The sequence below is a fragment of the Sus scrofa genome, chromosome 11 (genome assembly GCF_054392235.1).
Source record: "Sus scrofa isolate SSC_HxYL_T2T_F1_AM1 chromosome 11, Sscrofa_HxYL_maternal_Yorkshire_Landrace_v2.0, whole genome shotgun sequence".
Taxonomy (NCBI): Eukaryota; Metazoa; Chordata; class Mammalia; order Artiodactyla; family Suidae; genus Sus; species Sus scrofa.
This window is the reverse complement of record NC_139393.1, coordinates 80,808,561-80,830,558: the sequence shown is the minus strand read 5'-3', so window position 1 is coordinate 80,830,558 and position 21,998 is coordinate 80,808,561. Positions and strand designations below refer to the sequence as shown.

General features: G+C 47.1%; 1 protein-coding gene across 10 annotated transcripts in view; it reads left to right on the top strand.

Annotated features, from left to right (window-relative positions):
• Positions 1–21,998, top strand: part of LOC146398709 (uncharacterized) — an 843,865-nt gene that overhangs the window by 334,968 nt on the left and 486,899 nt on the right. Inside the window, exon 3 of one of the 10 annotated variants that reach the window (XR_014819888.1) lies at positions 2,278–2,488. The exons of the other annotated variants lie outside the window; for them this stretch is intronic. The gene's annotated coding sequence lies outside the window, so the exon portion shown is untranslated. The remainder of the gene's footprint in view (positions 1–2,277; positions 2,489–21,998) is intronic. 10 annotated transcript variants of the gene reach the window in all.

The following is a 21,998-nucleotide window of genomic DNA, read 5'->3' as shown; positions in this document are numbered from 1 at the left end:
TATGTATGTATCGTGTGTATATATGTTCATAGGTCCTATTTAAAGGGGTAAACATCCACAAGGCTGAGCTCAACCTTTTGCCTTAGAATCTGTGGTCGACTGAAATCAAACTTTCCCAAATGTGGGCTGAGTTTTTATTTGTCTGTCGACCCCTGCCCTTCTGGGTGGGTCTCAAACGGGCTGTGCAGATGCAGTTTGGAAAGAAGTGGCTGTGGCCGTGCTGAGTGTGTTTTTACTGTGTAGAGTCCATGGTGAGGTGGGGTGTTTCATGTCGAGTGTTTCTTGGTTGTCACGGATATTCCTGGGAGAGGCGTTTTCTGTGGACTCTGTAAGGAGCAGATGGAATTTCCACCATGCAGGTCACTGCTCCCCCACCCCTTACTCCGCAACAGGCACCTTGGACAGAGCTTTTCTGGGCTGGCAGAGTTCAAGTGCATCTCCAGACATTCATAGGGCCATTTCTGTTGGGGGAACCAGGCTTTCTCAAGAAAGAGGGAGCCTGCGTTTTGTGCCTTTTCAGAGGACCAGTAACTCAACCCAAATGCAAAATGCAGCTGCCAGACCACTGCGGAGGCATCATGGGGTGGTATGCTTTTCTCTGAAGCTTCCTGTGGCCCAGGGACCGGGGGTGAGGAAAACTTCAAAAGCAAGAGAAAACACAGTACACCTGTGAACAGAAAGCCAGGCAGGACACACGTGCTTCATTCATTATGAGGTGCCTTGGGGCCAAATAGGATCCAGGCCTCCACCACCTGTTCTTATGCACCCTCCCCTGGTCACTCTCTGCTCCCCACGCACCCACACAACTTTTTTTCTCTCTCTTTTTTTTTTTTTTTTTTTTTGGTGTGTGAAATTGGAACAAGAAAAAAAAATTGACAGAGGAGAAGAGAAAGCTTGAAGGTCATATCTCCCAGGCTGTCATCCTCTCACCTATTTCTTTTCCAAATCTTTTTTCCTTTGAAGTGAGCAGCCCAGGTTTGGATGCTCGCTTCCAAAGTCTATGATCCTAAGAAGTAACATCGATAATCTATAACCTTTTATTCTTGCTGTGCTTGTTCAAAGGGATGATATTTTTCAGACATTTCATGCTATTATTTTTTTTTCCCCTCTGGAATCCTAAAAGAAAATAAGAGTTGATTGATTTTACCAGTTCAAAGAGCTCCGCATCAAATTCAGGATCATCTTGCCATTCCAAGACGAAGGGATCTGGACAAAAGTTCAGCCAACAGATTCCCAGGCAGAGTTTCTCGAAGAAAATTCCTGGATCCAAATCACGTTGCAGACGTGGCCCCAGAACTTCGCCTCCCGCCGTCTAGGGTCCTCGCCCCTGAAGAGAGTAACAACAGACCTCATCAAGGAATGAGGGCACGTTGTGTACTCATGCTGAGATACCCTTTCCCGTAGTTAGTAGTCAGTCTTGGTCCTGACCTGGCTGGGGAAGACGGCACGTATCACACAGGCGAATGATCGCTGTCTAGTATAATGCGGTGCTCATGGAGTTGTTGGAAATAAGACTTTGCCACGATAGAAATTCACATCCCTGTAACAATAATTTTTAAAAACTGGATAATCAGTCCATCCCCGATCCTGATTCAAGGGCTCCAGTCTCTTTTCCCAGCTCTGGGAAGCCGAGAGCAGCATTAGAAACCGGTCTCGTGCGATGCTTGTTGCTTCAGAAAACCACCCCGTTTGTGCGCTGGGGCTGCTCATTTATGAGGTGACGCGGCTCCTCTGGGGCAGCACTTCCAAAGAGGGACCCGTTCATAACAAGAGTCGGGCTGGCGTCTGCAGACCTCATACCCAGAGCCTCTTCCAGGCTGTAGGTTCCCTTCTGGAGTGTTCTCTCAACACATGGCTTTCATCACACAGAAACAGGACCCGCTCCATCCCTCACAGAAATAGGAAGTCTTCAGAGACGGTAGAAAGTCCTCACTTGCTGGAGATCGAGCAACATTTTCATTTAAATGACGTGAAAACTATTTTTCTTCGCCTGCAGGATGACATTTGTCACACATGGAGTTTCTCTTCTCAGTCTCCAGTGCAATCCATTCATTATGTTACAGACCCCACGTTTTCGAGTAAGAGAAAACCACATCACAGCCGTTTGCAAGGGCTGCCCTTGGCATGTGGGTCTCTGATTTGTCTGACAGCTGTGGAGGCGCCCACAGCCGGCCGGGGCTCCAGGCAGCGCACGTGTGAGGAGAGAAAGGGTACCTGCAAAGGCGGGGTTAACTCACCCGCAATTTTTTCCTTCCTGATTGTCTCCCTTTCTGCTAGAAAAATATGCCTTAATTGAGGAGAAAGCATCGTCCACCCGGCAGATGCTCTTCTGGGCGAGAAGAGACTCAGTGTTGGCCGCAGGTCCGCTGTCATCTTTGGCAAATCCTCAAACTTCGCCAGGTCCCCGCCGTATTCTCTCCAGGGTCTAGAGGTTTCAAGCGTGAGAACTAAGGTGTATTTTCACGTGTCTACGAGGCAATGCAGGAAGGTGAGGCGTTCTGCCCGGGAGCATGACATTGGCTTTGGGTTTGCTTTGAATGTGTCTGACTGCTGCAGATTCGCGAGCACAGTGGTCGTGGGTCACCTCCTTACTCATAGCATTTCTAGCAAATTAAATGTGGACAAGGAAGGAGCAAGAGCAAACCTACCCCGTCCTTGCTAAGGGCTGCCTGATTCATGGCTTATAAAGTCAGGATGATTTTGAGAATTAAGTATTCCCACCATAGTTTTCTTTCTTTCTTTTTTTAAAGTTGTTTTAATTGAAGTATAGCTGGTTTACAGTGTTACATTAGTTTCAGGTATACAGCAAAGTGATTCAGTCATATATATATATATAATTCTTTTTCAGATTCTTTCTCTGTATAAGTTATTTAAAATATTGATATAGTTCCCTGTGCTATACAGTATGTTCTTGTTGGTAATTTATTTTATATGTAGTAATGTGTGTATTTTAATTCCAAACTCCTCAGTTATCCTTTTCCCCTTTCCCCTTTGGTAACCATAAGTTTTTTTTTCTATATCTGTGGGTCTATTTCTGTCTTCTATATAAGTTCATATGTTCCCATTTTTTCTAGATTCTATGTACAAGTAATTTCATATGGTATTCGTTTTCTTTGTGTGGCTTATCTCACTCAGTATGATAATGTCTAGGTCCATCCATGTTGCTGGAAATGGCATTGTTTCATCCTTTTTTATGGCTGAGTAATGTTCCATTGTGTATATGTACCACATCTTCTTCATCCATCCGTCTGTCGATGGACACTGAGGTTGCTTCCAAGTCTTGGCCATTGTAAATCATGCTGCAGAGAATATTGGGATGCATGTATCTTTTTGAATTATGGCTCTATTGGGATATATGATCAGGAGTAGCAATGCAGGATCATATGATATTTCTATCTTTTAGTTTTTTAAGGAGTCTCCATACTGTTCTCTGTAACAGCTGTACGAATTTACATTCCCACCAACAGTGTAGGAGGTTTCCTTTTTCTCCACACCTTCTCCAGCATTTATTATTTATAGATTTTTGGATGATGGCCATTATGACCAGTGGGAGGTGATACCTCATTGTAGTTTTGATTTGCATTTCTCTAATAATTAGTGACAGAATAAAAAAATAAACAAATGGGACCTAATTAAGCATAAAAGCTTTTGTACAGCAAAGGAAACCATAAACAAAAACAAGACAACCTACAGAGTGGGAGAAAATCTTTGCAAATGATGCAACCAACAAGGGACTGATCTCCAAAATATACAAACAGCTCATACAGCTCAATAAAAAAAAGCAATCCAATCAAAAACCGGGCAGAAGATATAAATACCTTTTCTCCAAAGACGATGTACAGATGGCCAAAGTCGCATGAGAAGATGCCCACCACTGTTTTTGGCGATGAGGAAAGGGAGGCTCAGATAAGCTTGTGGACTTGCCTGCACATAACACAGCTGCTATAGCCCATGGATTTGAACCCTGTTTCCCCATCTTTTCCCAACTCCAACTTTGTCGGCTATCAGGAAGCTGCCATGGGGCTTGCTCCTTGCTCCTGGCCCCCCTTGCCTTTGTTCAGGGGGCTGTATCCTGAAGCCTTCTTCACCTGGTAATGGAGTTAATCCCCATTGGCTCTCAGCCCCCTGTGTGTGTGTGTTGGGAGGGGGGTTCCTTGACTACGTGTCCACAGCCTATGGCCACAGCCTGGACCTGAGGTCAGCCTGGAGGAGCCGCGGTACAAAACGCGCGGCACAAAACGCGCTTCTGGGAGCTGCATTCTGCAAAGGGAAACTGTGCTCGGGGAACAAACCTCAGCCCCCATGCGTCTTGGCTCAGGATCGCAGCGCTTGCCTAGTTCTCACCTAGCCCTAGGCTCCCCATAGGGCCAAGGAGGGTCTGGGCTGCCTCTGGCTCCGTGGGCAGCGCGTTTTGTACCGCATGGACTAAGCCTACAGCCCAAGACCCACACTGCTCACCAGCCTGCAGTCCCTCATCCCTCCCCAGTGGATCTGAGCTAGATGTCGCCTCTTTTCCCAACTCCATGCCAGCCTTTGTTGGCCTTCAAGCAGCTGCCCTCAGATGTGCTCCTTGGCCCCCTCACCCCGTTCAGGGGTCTGGATCCTGAAGCCCTCTTCACCTGGTGATGGAGTTAATCCACTGTTATCTCTTAGCCGTGTGTGTGTGTGTGTGTGTGTGTGTGTGTGTGTGTGTGTTGGGCAGTCCCCTGAATCTGTTCCCTGGTGTCCTGAGCCCCTGGCCACAGCCTGCTCTGGGGTCACCCAGGAGGAGCTAAGGGGACCACGCTTACAGCCCATATGGGCCAAGCCTGCAGCCCGGACGAAGCCTAGGGCTCGAGCCCAGCACTCCTCTTGACCCGTTTGCCCCCTCATCCAATCAGACCTCAACAGTGAATCTGAACCCAGAGTCCCCCTCTTTTCCTGCCGTCACAGCTTCCATCTCCACTGTCTGCCCCCTGGCTTCATGGACCCCCAGTCAAACGGAGCTGCTTTAATCAAACACAGCAGACAGGTGTGGAAATACCATGGGGTCCTGTCCAGGAGCGCTTGTGACCAGGGGATTTTGATCTGGCCAAAGAGATCCTCCGGCTTTTCCCATTTCTCCCCTTTCCCTCCCCAAGGGGTGAGGGGTTTTCCCTCCTTGTGGGAAGCACGTTTGATCATCGGATACTGCGCTCTGCCTCTCGCCTGGAGGAGGAAGCAGCTCTGATGATGTGGAAACTAGAGCCTGCTCCTCTTCTGCTTCCTCCAGAATGACCTCCTCTGTCTCTGCTGTGAGCACCTGGCACCAAAACGCTCCCGAAAAAAAAAAAAAAAAGGCAGCCCAGGGAAAGGGTAACGTGTGTTTTCAAAGCTTCCAACTGGTCTTACTGTTTCCTGAGCACCAACAGCACAGGTCCACTCAGATTCACAGATTTTTCAACATAATCCAATACATTTTTTTTTTTTTTTATTCTAGCACATGTTAGTGAGAAGCTAATCCGGAATCAGGAATTTGTCCTAGTAAATATCCATCCATAATAGAGCGGTGTTAAAGACGGAAGGAAGGAATGATTTATGAAAACATCTTAAAAATTATGATGATGTGGAGTTCATTAACAAGAATTCTGACTGTCCTCAGAGGCCAATCAGCGCCCTGACCAGGATCCTGGGAATTCCCCTGAATTTTTTTTTTTTTTTGTCTTTTTTTTTTTTTGCTATTTCTTGGGCCGCTCCCTCGGCATATGGAGGTTCCCAGGCTAGGGGTCGAATCGGAGCTGTAGCCACCAGCCTACGCCAGAGCCACAGCAACGTGGGATCCGAGCCGCGTCTGCAACCTACACCACAGCTCACGGCAACGCCGGATCGTTAACCCACTGAGCAAGGGCAGGGACCGAACCTGCAACCTCATGGTTCCTAGTCGGGTTCGTTAACCACTGCGCCACGACGGGAACTCCATCCCCTGAATTTTGACAATGTTTCCTCACTATAAGGATATTGAGACAAGAAATAGAAACAGCTTGTCTCTCTCATAGAAGGACGTGGATTTACCCTGCTCCTGGTGAAGCCAATCACAGTACCATGTAAAATCAGTAGCATTTTAGAAGTGGACAAGTTAACTACGCACCACGCCTTGTTTTTAACTAAGAACATTCTCATTGTCATTCAAAGGATCTCAGATAATTAAATTGAGTAGAGTCTGGTGAATACTCTCAGTCGCTTTCTACTTCGTTGTATTTGGTAGCAATTTCGTGGGCAATTACATATGTTGTAGTTTGGGATGCCTGAAACATCCAAGTGTATTTTTAGTAATGGAGCAGAATTAACGTAAAATAATTAAATGGCATGAATAAATATGCAGATAGATGATAAATCATTGAATAGGAAAGATGGCGGTGGAAGAAAAGAAAAACAAGCAAATGAGAAGGATGGCCAGGTGATTAAGGAAGGCAGAAAAAAGGGATTGAGGAGACCAGGCTACAAGGTAATAATTCCAGGAAATTATCTGAGGTCATCGCTTCGCGTGTGGTGTCAGTGGTGTCAACGTATTGAGAATAAGTACCCTCCTTACCCTGTGGGTGGGCGTGTATGTGGGTGCAGCCACTATGGAAAATAGCACGGAGTTTCCTCAAAAAACTAAAAATAGAATTGCCATATGGTCCTACAATCCCACTCCTTGGCGTCTACCCAGAGAACATCATAATTCAAAAAGATCCATGCACCCCAGTGTTCACTGCAGCACTATTTACAACAGCCAAGTCATGGAAGCAACCTACGTGTCCATCGACAGAGAAATGGATAAGGAAGATGCAGTGCATCCGTGCAATGGACTTCTACGCAGCCATAAGAAGAATGAAGTAATGCCATTTGCGGCAACGTGGATGGACCTAGAGAGAATCATACTAAGTAGAGTTGGACAGTGAAAGTCAATATCATATGATATCACTTAGATGTGGAATTGACAACAAAGGATGCGAATGAACATATGCAGAACAGAAACAGACAAACAGACTTTGAAAAACTTATGGTTTCCAAAGGGAATACGGAGGGGGAGGGACGGGCTGGGGTTTGGGATTGGCATATGCACCCTGAGGTACAGGGGATGATTGGCCAGTGGGAATCTGCTACAGAGCTCAGGGAACTCTGCCCAAGATGCTACGTGGGCAAATCATTTGAAAGAGAATGGATGTATGTGCATGTGTGACCAAATCGCTTCGTGCAGCACAAATTATCACAGCTTGTAAATCAACTACACTTCAGTAACACTTGTGAAAAAAAATTCCCGATTGAAATAAGTCGGAAGGCTCTCCTCTTCCTTTACTGATGGCAGTTTCCTGGGAAGGCTGTTTGCCTCTCTGGGGTTTTTAACGGCTGCTGCACACGCCATCGACGGCACTCAGGTCACACGTTTTCAGGCTGCTTTAGTCTCAAAGGGACATCCTGCCACCCGCCAAACAGGAACTGTCAGAAGCAACCAGAAAGGAGACACTAGTTTTGATGAGAAACTAATGAGGATGTAGCTTGTAGGAGATGACTCACTCTTATTAGTGTTTTTTTTTTTTTTGTTTGTTTGTTTTTTTTCCAAACACAAGTAAAGATGTTTCACCCCAACACCAGCTTGGGGAAACATGAATCTGAGACTGTAGTTTGAAAATCATTCACGTCCACTCAGGTTAAGTGGGCTTGTGCTTCATTTCCTCTTAAACTATTTAAGCCTGTTTTTCCCTTGTAATCAGAGAAGTCTCCCCATTGGGTACGTGTTCATTTTTTTTTATTTTATTATATTTATAATCGTACAACCATCATCACAACCTAGTTTTAGAAAATTTTCACCCCAAACTCCGGGTCCACCCCTCCCTTTCCCACCTGTCCCCTTTGGTAACCATAAGTTTTTCAAGTGTTCATTTTTGAAAGGCACGCTTCCCGGATTTCAGTGAGAGCATACCAAGGGGACAGCGTTCGCCCCATCTTCTTTAAACCTGTGTTATTCTCACGTCATATTTTTCTTCAATTTGGTTTGCTTTCTAAAATGCGTGTCTTATAAGAAGCGGCTATAGCTGAAAACTCAGTATCATGCTTCATTAATGGGAGAAAACTGTAAGCGTTAGGACAATGCAAGTGATGTTTTGAAACTTGAACATGGGCGCCATCAGCAAGAGAGCACCGGCAGTCGGCAGTCTAACTCGTTTTCAGTAGGGTGTGCTCTTGGGGAGTTGGCTGGCTGGGAGTGTAGTGGGGCGCGGGGGGCTGTGGAAAGTGAGGGTAATAGGCAAGAAAGGGTCTGAGAGAAAGCAGTTTCGATGGAAAACCCTGCATCCTCCAGCAACTCTGCATAGTTGAAGGCGCTTTAGCACCAGCTGCTCATAGTAAACCCACGGCCCAGAGGTTTTTCTGGTTCGATGTGGCAGCCAGTTGTGGAGTGAAGAGCAATTTGAAGGGAAGAAAATGGGGGAAACCTCACATAGTTGAAAGAGCAAATCCCAGACCAAAAATTGTTTCCCCCAAAGCCCATGTCTACAAAAAGAGTCCTAACGTGATGCCTGGAGATTTTACTCAAAAAGTGCCCCCCCCCAAAAAAAAATAGTTCACTGCTTTGAACGAAAGGCAACAACAGCCTTTTCCGCCTGGGCACGGCGGCAGTATCCGTGACATCACCGTGGGCTGTGCGAGTTCGAGAAGAAAGCGCGACGGGTAGGGCAGGGTGCAGGTCAGCTTAGGAAGGTTTTACCCCGCCGCGTACAATCTCTTGCGCTGCGTCCAGGAAGACCTGTAGGGATGGACATTCCTGACGGGGCCCTTTCCTCTTTTTAATCACCCTGTGATTAAACCCTGGTAAACCCTATGATCAAAGAGCGGCCCCTCTCTCCTCTGAGGGGTTAGGGTTAGGGTTAGGGTTAGGGTTATTCACCAGCCTGTCTGAAACGGAGCGCTCCTCAGTGGCGGCCCCCCTTGCGGACCCTGGAATGCGGCGGAGATGAACTGCATGTGCGAGTTATCTGGGAAAACAACATGCACGCCCCGGGAAGAAAAACGTGCATCCGCCTCGTTTCCCTTTACAGCAGACCCTCGGGTATCAAATCTGTGGGCGTGAGGGAGGAAATGGAACAGACTTCTAATACGCAAGTGTCTCAGAAAGACAATTTTTGAGGTCCTAACAAGGGGAAGGGTTGCCTCCAGTGTTTGGGGTTATCATGGACAAAAGCAGCACAGCGAGGCTCTTATTTAAAGGAGGTCCTACCTCCCCAGAGACAGCAGACTTTCAGCACCAGGTCTGGGGGCAGCCAGAAGGGGGGACATCCCCGTCCTTGGCATGAGGACTCCATGGGAACACGTGGCGTCACCACCTTCCTGGCCCCCCAACTCTGAACCCTGATCTGGGCTGCAGACCCCACGTGGACATGGCGGGCAGGAGGCTCAGGCCAGCCTGGCCTTGTCCTCAGGATGTGTGCCCGGCAACAGCCCTTGGACAACCAAGCTTGGTACCAGCACTGCTCCGAGCTCAGGAGCCTCTTATTAACCTGCTTCCCACCCTCACTCACACTTTGCCTCAGTGCTCTGTCTTGTCTCTCAATGTCCCAAGCATCATGCTTCAGAGCGCCCCCACCCACCCCCCAGGGGCTCCCATTATAAGAGATATGTAAAGTGCTCAAATAGAGGAGTTCCCATTGTGGCTCAGGAGGTTAGGAACCAGACATAGTTCCAGGGGGGATGGGGGCTCAATCCCTGCCTTGCTCAATGTGTTAAGGATCCAGTGTTGCCTCAAGAAGCAGAGTAAGTCATGGATGGGGCTCAGAGCTGGTGCGGCTGTGGCTGTGGCGTAGGCTGGCAGCTGCAGCTGGGAACTTCCATGTGCCACAGGTGGAACCCTACAAAGGAAGCCAAAAAAAAAAAAAAAAAGTCGTCAGATAGAGAAAGTGAAATGGTGGTTGTCTGGGGCCTGGGTGGAGAGGGAAATGAAGAGGGGTTGTTTCATGGAGGTAAAGTTCCAGTTTTTGTAGGAGGAAAAGTTCTGAACCCCGATTACACAGCAAAATACACTTAACAACCTCTACATTTTATGATGGTTAAGGTGGTACACTTCATGATATGTATATTTTACTCCAGGTTAAAAAAAAAAAAAATCAGAGTTCCTGCTGTGGCTCAGCGTGTTAAGAACCCTCCTAGTGTCTTTGAGGATGCGAGTTTGATCCCTGGGCTTGCTCAATGGGTTAAGCATCTGGTGTCGCTGTGGCTGTGGTGTAGGCCAGCAGGGGCAGCTCAAATTTGACCCCTGTCCTGGGAACTTCCATATGCTGCAGGTGCTGCTGTTTAAAAAATAAATAAATAAATAAATAAATCGTAGACATAGAAGAATATCTGAGCTTTCCTATTAGGATCAAAATGTGATTTTGTTTTAACCTACTCTACTGAAATGAAAAATGTACATCAATTAAAAATAACAATAATAATAAAGATATGCCAATCACGCCAGGTAAAGGAAGTCATGAAATAACAGCGCCTGGGTACTTCTTAGCTCCGTAAAAATGCCTGATGACTGTTGCATGGATCGCTTTTTCTTTCTTTCCCCAATTAGACTTAGTTTTAATTTTCGGCATTAGAAAAATCGAATCCTTGAAAGCACATGTTGATTTTTGCCTTGGTATGACTATTATCCAAGGCAGGAAGAGGCAATAAATAGTGCCTCAGTTTCTACATGTGGATGGTGAAACCCCCACCATCTCACTGGCTAAAAATAACACGGAGGGAACATGCGGTTTGTACTTGTGGAAACATGCATTGGAGGGTCCCCGGCTGAACGGCATTAAGCTGAGCCACAGAGAACTTTTCAGATGAGAGGGCGGGAAGGCAGCCGGACAAGAATATTTCAACAAACCATAAATCTTATCTTAATCGGAAATTTAAAGTACTTGAAGCTAGGGGAAAGTGACCAAAAAAAAAAAAAAAAAAAGAAGTAAAATTCATACTATCAAGCTGAAATCGACCTGGTCACCAGCGAAGATCCTTCGTGTTTTCAAGGGAAGGGTTTCTGGATAATGTTTCCTGGAGACCAGATGGGAAGTTAGATTAGCTATTTTCTCTCCAAAATAACTTGTGTTTTTGTCATTATAATGTAGCGTTTACAGAAACGTGACAATGTGCTGGCCTTCTGTGAGGCAGGGCGCTCTAAGAAGTGGCCGTGGTCCGTGGGAGACAAAGATGAAAAACAGGAGAAGTCCGACATCTGGGGCCACCTTCAAGGTCGGGATCAGCAGTGGGGACAGGAAGGGACAGGAGAGAAGACGATTACAGAGGAGAGGAAGTAGCAACGAGATTATCCAAAACGACATTCGTTTCCTAGATTAGTCTTTTAAAAATGATCACAAAACCAGCATGCTAACAGTAACATGTCATTAATAGAAGAGCTTCTCGAGGGATTTCCAGAAAACTGGGGCTCTTGCTGTTGCTTGGCAATGTGCAGCCTAACAATTCTGGGGGGCATTTGGCCAAGTACGCCTTGCGTGTTTCTCTTCCCTTCCTGAAAGCGGTGATGGGTCACGTTCGGGTTCTTAATGGACGGTTCCGAGGAAACACACGCAGCGCGTGTTGTTGCCCGCGCCTCGAATGTGTTACCCAAAGCAGGATATTGTTGAGGGTCAATGGGCACTTGTAGGAAGTGGGTCGGGACTTGGGTGGAAAGGCTCTGTCCCAGGAAAATCGGGGGGAGGGGGTGGGCAGCACACAAGTCTAGGCTGGCAAAGCCTTTTCTGGGTGCAGTTTTGTTTTGAAGCATCTTCGCCACCTCTGAGAAGTGGGTGGGGGAGGGGTCCCTCAGCTGCCATCCGACAGGACTTAGGTCCCAAATTTCCTCTCGTTCACGGCTTCAAATGGTGGGCCCTCAAATGGAAAATCAGATCTCCAAGCCCCTTTAGAAATGTGTGTTAAAAAGGAGCACGTGTCTGTCTCAGACTCGGAGAGGAAGTGGGTAGAAGCCACCTTAGCTGTGAACTGCATCAGGTATTTTCCCTGAGGATGAGACTCCAGGGGAGTGAATGCAGGTCTGGGGTTCAGTAGGGGGTGGGGAGTAGGAAAGGGTTTGCTTCTGAAGTCAGGGGAAAAATCAGGCTTCTTTCCATCTTACAAAGCACTTTTTTTTCATTTTTTTTTTAAGTTTTATTGAAGTATCGTTGATTTACAAGGTCGTGGTCATTTCTGCTGGACAACAGAGTGATTCAGTTAATCACGTACACACATCCATGCTCTTTCAGATTCTTTTCCCACTGAGATTATCACAGAATATCGGGGAGAGTTCTCTGTGCTCAACAGTAGGTCCCCATTTTATGGATGCACCTTTGACCCATTGAAATGCCCAGGCCAGGAGTTGAACCTGCACCACAGCAGGGATCCTGCCACAGCAGGGACAACACCAAGTCCTTAACCTGCTGAGCCACCAGGGAACGCCTATAAAGCATGTTTTGAAGATAAGGGAGGCTGTTGCTGGGGTCTCTCCTAGAGCTTCTCAGTGGCCACAGGGATGGGCGTGAGTTGGCACTGCCCCTCTGTCCATGTTTGCACAGGCTCACCACAGTATCTTGTCTGGATAAATAGGAGTAAGGACAGATGAGTAACTGCCAAGACGCACCTTGTACGTCCGAGATGCCAGCCGCTCTCCTGAACACATCACCTACATCAGCACATGTGCTCCAATATTTCACGTGCAGGAGTGTCATTGAAAACCCAGGTTTATTAATTAATTCTAATAACATTGGAAATCATGCTGGTAGGGAACATTGGTCCCAGGCAGCGAGGGGATCGGAGGAAAGCCCTGCATCCCCGTGGAATCCCCCAGGGAGCCAGAAAGCCTGAGAGTAGAACACTCTGGAAGCTACAGGGCCTCCCCTTTTCAAGAAAGCACCCGGCCCTGATGAGAATGTCGGGATTCCAGCATCTCAAGTAAATCTTGTCTCTGCCATCAATGTTTCAGGGACAAAGAACAAGAATTCAACCCCTCGAGATGTTTATCATCCATTATTTTGACTTTACTGCCACTATCTGTGGGTTATGAAGAAAGGCACTTAGTCATCCCTGCAGTCGTGTGTTAGACAGGTGTTGGCAAGACCCAGCTGGCCTCGCACCTGCTCTTTAAAAGCAAGACGGGAGGAAGTGAACTGGGCGGACTGTGTACGCGTCTCTCCATTACCTTATGTTGCACAGAGACGTGGATTTTATGTTTACATGAGAAATGGTTCCGTGATGTCAAGTCTCTTTCTTCAAAACAATCTGACTTCAGGGACTCACATCCAAGTGATCGTCCAGGAAGAGAGTGGCAATTTTTCCACCCAGAAACAACCGCTTTTTAAAAAATATATATATATTATAGTTGATTTACAATGTTCTGTCAATGTCTGCCGTGCAGCAAAGTGACCTGGTTATACACATATATACATTATTTTTCTCATAATATCTTCCATCATGTTCCATCACAGGTGACTGGATATAGTTCCCTGCGCTGCACGGCAGGTCCTCATTGCTTATCCTTTTTTTCTTTTTTCTTTTTTTTTTTTTGGCTTTTTAGGGCCGCACCCGTGGCATATGGAGTTTCCCAGGCTAGGGTTTGAATTGGAGCCACAGCTCCCGCCCTACGCCAGAGCCAAAGCAACACAGGATCCGAGCTGCATCTGCAACTTACACCACTGAGCAAGGCCAGGGATCGAACCCGAAACCTCATGGTTCCCAGTCAGATTCGTTTCCGCTGCACCACGACGGGAACTCCGCTTATCCATTTAAAATGTGATAGTTCGCATCTACAAACCCCAAATTCCTTGTCAATCCCATTCTCTCCCCCTCCACTTTTTAAGAGAATTGGGTGAATTGGTAGAATATTCTTCCGAGAACCCAAGGCTAAAATGTCTTTAGGTGGGAACTCCTGTTGTGGCTCAGTGGGTTAAGGACACGATGTTGTCTCTGTGAGGACGTGGGTTCCATCCCTGGACTGATCTCTTGCCTCTTGTAGTGGGTTAAGGATTCGGCATTGTCCCAAGCTGGGGTGTAGGCCATAGATGTGGCTCAGATCTGGTGCTGCTGGCGCTGTGGTGTAGGCCGGCAGCTACAGCTCTGGTTCGACCTCTAGCCTGGGAGCTTCCATATGCTTCAGATGCAACTATAAAAAGAAAAAACAAAATAAAACGGCTTTGGGTAAATAACACATAATGTACGATATCACACAACGTTCAAATCCTGTTTCTCAGATAAACCTAGAAGGGGTTATTCAAAGGCAGGCAATTCTGGCAGCTGACCAGTCCTGCGAGGCAAGTAGTGACCGAATCTAATCCTTGCCCTCTTGGAGCTTCCAATCCAAACAGAAATGAAAACGAGTTTGCTCAGAGGAGGAAGTGCACAGTCCGTGTTCCGTCCTGGAGGGGAGGCCACTGAATGGAGAAGCATATTACTGCTGTGGACCCAGGCCGTAGCTCTCCTCTGGATCTGGGGTGGTGTCGGGAGAAATGCTACCCCCCCAAGCCAATGAAATGCATGATGCTCCATTCTTTTATTTCACTCTTCAAAATTTGAGCTTCCAATCATTCACTTTAATAAACATTTACTGATTATCTAGTCTATGCCAGGAGATCCAGACAATTTCTGGTAAGACTACAAAGGTTGAAATCCTCCTGGTTGGGGATAAATACACACACATATCGATGATGTTAAGTGGTAAATTTAGAGGAGAAGGAAGAAAATATTTTGAAAGCCGAAGACAGAATTAATCATTTCCTCTGTAAACCAGATGAAAACTTTCCAGAGACGATGTTGGATGTGGGCATAGAAGGGTGCGTAGGAGTTTTCTGCTGTAGAAAAGGGGGTGGTATAGAGGGTTACAGGTGTCCATGCTCCAGAGAGACAGGATTGGAAACTGGGTCCTGCTTCTTACTAGTACTGCGATCTTCTGGAATCTACTTATTTTTCCTATCTCTGTGTTTTCATTTGTGAGAAAAGGAGATCATTAGAGTAGATGTTCTGGAGGATTGTGTCTAAATTAAGAAAGACAATAAGTCAAGGACCGAGCGCAGGGTTTGATAAGCAACATACAACGATATCTTTAAACAGGAACCCCAGGCACAGAACTTGGCTCGTTCAAAGGTGAGTGCGTGGAAGGTCGGGCTGTGTTTGAGAAACCCTAGAGCTTAGCTGCGGGGGTGGCGCGTGGAAGCAGAGGCTGAGCCCTCTAACTCCCTGCCCCTGCCAACACACACATCCTTAGATGGGATTTTCTGACTATATCAGAATACAGCTTTCCCCTGGGTTACAGTGTGTATTACATCTGCATATGCTGGTGTCCGATGCTCAGGGCAGTGACGATCCGGTCCAGCCTAGCCCTCAGCATCCTAATCCCCCCCCAGGTGAGGAGGCAGAGGAAGCAAAGTACCAGTGATGGAGAGTTAGAATGTGAGGAAGGAGCCCCAGGTGAGGTATCTTGGCAGTCAAGATGGGTCAAGCAGGAGTACCTTTGTGGCGCAGCAGGCTAAGGATCCAGTGGCTCAGGTCACAGCTGTGGCTCAGGTTTGATCTCCAGCCCAGGAACTTCCACATGCGTGGACACAGCCAAAAAAAAAAAAAAAAAAAAAAAAAAAAAAAAAAAAAAAAAAAGAAGAGCCAGGAGTTCCTGTTGTGGCTCAGTGGGTTAAGAAGCTGCTAGTATCCATGAGGATGCAGGTTTGCTCCCTAGCCTCGCTCAGGGGGTTAAGGATCTAGCATTGCTGGGAGCTGCAGCATCGGCTACAGATGCAGCTCAGATCTGGCATTGCTGCAGCTGTGGCGTAGGCTGGGAGCTACAGCTCCGATTGGAGTTCCTAGCCTGGGAACTTCCATATGCTGCAGGTATGGCCCTAAAAAAAGAAAAAAAAAAAGAGTCAAACAGAACTTCATTGAATGACTAAATATCATTCATCTTGCTTCTTTAAGATCTGACTTGAAATGACACATTTTGCCTCTCTTGATTACTACTTGGGATGGGAAAAAAGTAAGAAATGGTTTACCTTTCTAAAAAGGCTATGCTCCAGACACCAGCAGCCTCATTTCAACTCCTCCTTCTAAGAGCGGACCGCCTTGTTACTGGATCTGAGGGCCTGAGTTTCCTCCTGAGCCAGATGAGAGTGACAAGAGCCATCCCATGGGCAGTGCGTTAAAGGAGGGGTTGATGAGAACTGACGCAGAGCCTGGAACACGGTCACCACGGAACACACACGCGGGGCCTCCTCCCGCCGCCCTTCCCCAGGACCCCCAGCTGCCGTTGACATCACCCGGCATCTAAAGTTCCCACCATCCCGACCTCAGTCTCAAATACTCACGGCCTGCAAAACACACCATGAAGGCCCGGCATTGGCCATTTGCAAGAAGACCTCTGGGACATTGGGAGATGCATTCAGGAGGTCAGGGCAGAACTGGGGTCTCCTGAGGACACCCGTGTCCCGGGGACCAGAGTCCCAGTCACAGGGAGCTTCCAGGATACAATGATATTTTGGTTTGTGTCGTCATTTGTTGACTAGGAGTCTTTAGCCTTTTTAAAGTCTTAGTCTTATATTTGAGTCATAAGATATTAACAGTATTGTGAGAACTACGAGGGAGTGTGTAATGTGTTCTATGCGTTACCCTAGGCTCCTTGCACAAGCCTAAGTCTGCAAAAACTTATGAGATTGGTGATACCATCCATAAGCCATGTTTACAAGGGGGAAACTCAGCTTTTGAGACAGTGTAAGGTGACTCTTTCGGGGTCACACAGTGGAAAGGCGGCAGGAGCAAGAAGGAAGGTCAGGCTGGCCCCCGGAAGGCTTCCTTTATCTCCTTGCCTGCCTGTCCTAAAGCAAGATCCGGGAGTGGTGCACAGCTCGGAGAAACAGGATGGGTAAAGTTAGATCTCCGATCCTGCTGTCGCCTGGTGCAGACCATGGCAGGCGCTTACTCCGACTCTCATTTTTGAGTGGCTGCCCTTGATTTGCTGTTCTGAGAGCGCGCCTGGATTTTCTAGGAGCTGTTTTCCCTGTTTCCTCTAGCTGAAGATCATCAGGAAAAGGACACTCAGAACCTCCCACATTAGATTTGAGACCTTTCTACTCCGCAGAGTTAATGTGACGCTTGAATGTGAGCATATGCAGGTGAGGTACCCTTTCTGTGCTGAGACATCACACAAGTGGAAAATCAGATGATATGAACGGCTGAGGGTATGTCACACGTCAGCAAGTGTCGGGTTCCCCCAAGGCAATCAGCAAGACAGCAACGATGCTAGGTAGCCAACAGCTCGCGAGTGCTAACAAGGTACGCTGTGAACGAGGCTGAGCACTCGACGCGGATCAGATCAGATGTTTTTCAGACAACACCGTGAGGGCAGTAGCTTAGACATTTCCATGCCGCAGATGGAGAAACTGGGCTCCCAGTGCTGAGGAAACTGACACAATCATCTGGATATGAACCCGAAGTTCCGACTTAGGATCCATCGGTACATGGGTTCTACACCCAGTTTGTTAGCGGGTGTGTTTCACGTAATAAACAGAAACCAAATTTTGTAAATCACATCTTCAGGATTGCGTTTCTAGTGTGACAGTCCATGTTTCCAGCTGCAGTCTCTGATGATCAGCTTTTTAGATTTGTTCACATGTATATTTGTTCTAAGCCCTGGAGGACTTTCCTTTCTTCTTGTGAGCAGACTTCCTTCACCCCAGCCTCCGTGTTAGAAGCACAAACACGCGATCAATAAGTTACTAACACCTGACATGCTGAGAGCTCTCAGGCAGGTATGGCCCTGGAGGGGGACCTACATCTGAAAGGTATCAAGATATTACTCTGAGTGAGACAACAGTGCATTTGCAGAAATCTGGATGCTCCCGACTCAGATTCTGGATAGATTTAATGCAATTAGCACCATCTTCCCTGGAAACCATTCCTTGTATGAGAAATCTGGGGTAGAAGATCCAGTGACTACTCTTTTGTGGCAGTTTTTGATGGACAACGTCATAGTTTATGTGTAGATGTGTATATTCTGTTTTTGATATCCAATAATATGATCTCTTTATGTTTTAAATAGTCATCTTGTATAGCATGTTTAAAAACTACAAAATAATAATTTTTTTCAAAAACCTCAGGGTCAGAAGAAGTTCTTCTGACCCATTCAAGCATATATAGCTGAGATTTTTGGACCAGTGTCTAGAGATATAATGAAAGCTACTTGTTGTATCCTGAGCTTGTAAAGCAGGTATTCTATGGGCAAACTCACCAGAAGAGTGTAGCTACTGTTCTCTTCTAGGCCTAAAATCCTTTGTAAATGCATCGTTAGCTATAAATCATCACAGGGAGTTTTCTCTGAAGCTAAAAGACTTGTCCAGTAAGGAAGAGAACTCATTGTCTCTGTGTGTGTGTGTGTGTGTGTGTGTGTGTATTCATATTTAATTTTATGGCCGTACTTGCTGCATATGGAAATTCTTAGGCCAGGAATTGAATCCAAGCTGCAGCTGTGACCTACACTGCAGCTACAGCCATGCCAGATCCTAATAACCCAGTGTGCCGGGCTGGGGATCAAACCTGTACCTCTGCAGAGACCCAAGCCGCTGCAGTTGTATTCTTAACCCACAGTGCCACACTGGGAACTCCTCCATATGTCTAATTTGTGTAATGAAGCCTATCTCAGAGCACGCTCCATGTTCGATCGCTGCTACACAGCCAAGAAGATCTACATGACCTTTTAAATCTCACCCTGACACTAGTTGGCCTTCTGGAAGTTTGCTGGGAGAGCTCCCTGGGAGGGTGCCGTAGACACGTGCGTTTAGCGGAGGAGAGGGCCGTGTGGAATGTGGCTGGCACGGATGTGAAAAGATTCAGGACTGGGACCTCTGATGTCTGTGCGGCTTCCGCCAGATCTCCAGGCTATCTCACAACTCCAGTTGTTGTGATGGCTTCTGGTCCAAGATAACACCAAACGGATTCTTTTTCGCCTTAGCAGTCCTCACTATGAATTGCATTTTATATGAATGTACATTTTCGTCTGAAATCAGAAATTACTGGGTTTGGGTGGGATTTATGTTTAGCGATGATTTTAATGAGTTACGTATGTAACTGGGAGAGTCCCAAGCATAATCCGGGTCCATCCCATCGACCCATCCAAGGTCTCGGGGATTTTCACACCCAGAGCCCAGTCCTACTTAAAACAAGAGAAGGCAGCATAAGTGCTAGGAGGGGGACCGGCATTCATTAAGCACCTATTATGTGTTAGGTGTCACAAGGGTAGGCACACTGCTCAAATTAATGCCCAGAAATTTCGGTACAATCTGTTACATTATAAGAGAAAGAAGTTGACCAAGAGAAACAAGGTAATAGGCAAAGGGAGCAGCAATGAGAAAGTAGCAAGGCTGACGGCGAGGTTCTCTCATAAGCTCTTCCAGGTGATGCCTCGTGCTTCTTTATTCTTACTGCCGGTGCTTCTGTCGCCCTGTCCCTCCCCGCTGAGTGTTTAGATGCTGCTTAGGAATCTCTAGTCCCGTGTCTCCCAGGTCTCTTGCTCCCAGTTTCTGACTCTTCTTCTTGACCCTCCATTCATGGGTTGATCCTCTGCAGGGCTCCCCTCCTGGGCCTGGCCTCACCGCTCCAGGCTTGGGGTGCCCACCCAACTTCCCCTGGCCTTGCTGGAATTCTTGAGGTGTCCGGTGAAGGCTTGGCTCAACAGGTTTGACATCAAAAGATCAAATGTGTTCTACTAAGAACTTGTGCGTGCGTGTGTGTGTGTGTGTGTCTAAAAAGGAAAGGGGAGAAAGAGTAAACATCACGCCGGTTTACAGGTGAACTTCCCTGTGAACCTGAACCTGGCCTCAGGTGGCTTCCTGGGCATCCACATGAACCGTGGGCGCTAATACCCACCCTACGTGGCACACTAGCGCGTGGCCTCTTGCCCAGACTTTGTGGTTGCTCTCATGAGGTGGGTGGGGCCAGCCTTGCCTTTGGGCCTGGGCAAGGCTGAACCTGCTGGAAGAAGGTAAGTGTTGCTGGCGATGAGAGTTGCTGAGGATGGCAGAGGCTGGCTTAATGCTCAGGCCTCCGGCCGTCGTTCTTCAACTGCAGCGCGAACCACAGCGTGACAGCATAACCAAGAGTTTATCGGGTCTGATAGCCCTTCATTTTTGCTCCAGTTATTGTCATCACTTATCAAGGGATGTGTCTGGGTCACGTTTAAGAAGGGTCTTGCCTTGGTTCTTACACACCTGTGTGCATGGGATCCTGTTGCAGTAATGGTATCGGATGCTGTGTAATAATTCTGGAAACTCTTTTTTTTTTTTTTTTTGTCTTTTTTGCTATTTCTTGGGCCGCTCCCGCGGCATATGGAGGTTCCCAGGCTAGGGGTTGAATCGGAGCTGTAGCCGCCAGCCTATGCCAGAGCCACAGCAACTTGGGATCCGAGCCGCGTCTGCGACCTACACCACAGCTCACGGCAACGCCGGATCCTTAACCCACTGAGCAAGGGCAGGGACCGAACCCGCAACCTCATGGTTCCTAGTCGGATTCGTTAACCACTGCGCCACGACGGGAACTCCAGCTTTTGTTTTTTATCTGCATGACTTAAAGCTGAGCCAACCCACTGTACTGAGTAGGGTTCAAAAGTCTAAATCATCATTTCAATCTCAGGTAATTGTCTCAGTCTCAGGCTGCCTGCTTTCCTGGTGACATCCTGTTTATTCCAGGTTAGGTCAGTACCAGAAGCAGAATCATCCTGAAGCCCGAGGGAAGATTTCTGGTTCTTAAGGGACTGAGCAGAGCGAGAGGATAGGAGGGGGGACGATTCCAGAATGGATCTTGATATAAGCCAATTTTCCATCGAGAGAAAGAGACTGATGGACAGAGGAGGCTAGAGAAAGGGAAGATGCAAACCCTGGTGGATGCAACCTCTTAAGCCATCTGATGTTTGTGCAGGAGTTTAGCATCTCCATGGAGCTGTGTGTCTCTGGTACCTACGCTGAATGTCAAGTGCATGATCCTGCTTTCACCTGTTTGTCCTCCTCTAATCTCCAGATCAATTCCTCGTTGCTTTAATCATGAAGCAATATATTTTCTCCCCATGGTTCAAAAATCCTTAAGCCCTAGCATATGCCATTTAGACATAATAGTAAATTCTACAACTAATTATTCAGAAAAGCAGTATCCTGTGCCAACACACTAGGCAGGAAAATAAGTTAATTTCCTTAAACAGTAAATAAAACCTGCCTCGGGACATCCATCGACCTTCCTTTTCTTTCCAGGCCATGTTAGGTATTGATAACACTGGCAAATTACCTAAGGCCCTAAGTGAAATGAACACATTTTTAGCTCTATTTTTGCAAAAGCTGCTCTAATTTTTAGGCGTTCTATTTCGAAATCACGTACTGATGGTTTATGATGCAGTGATCCGTGGTTTTAATGACATCCTCAAAAAGTTTCCGCTTGTACCAGGGTAAAATATCCTTCTGAATGGTGGGAGAAGCTTCAGTTTAAATCCAGTTGAATCATTTCGCGTGGTTCTGCTGTTGAAAGCAGTGCTTAAAAAGCCGGCAATCCCATGCTGCCGAAGCTTATTGAGCACCTATTATGATAAGCCATTGACTGAAGCAGCCAATTCTGAAGGAATAGGAAAATGCTGAAGATGTACTGTGGACATCAGAGCCCAGAACTCATCAAAGGACATGGTGAGAAAGGAGGTAACTATAGATCGAGGCAGGCGTGACCCGAGGAAGGCTTCAAGTTCAGAGGAGGAAGCATCTCTGTGTCCCCCCAGCTGCACGCAGTCTTTAAATTGTCACTGTATAGCCCAGGTTTGCTGAGCCCATGTCCGGGCCAGGCCCTTTCCTGAGTATCGTCTCGTTTAGGGCTCTGTGCACTTTCTGTCCATTTCTATCCTCATCTTACATATGAGAAAACTGAGGCTCGAAACATGTCCTGACTTTCTGAATGGCGGCCAGTGTAGCAACTAGCTGGTCCACACCTCTGTCACCTGTGCTTGGAGGTGGCTCTGTGACAAGATGGCCTGCCTGAGT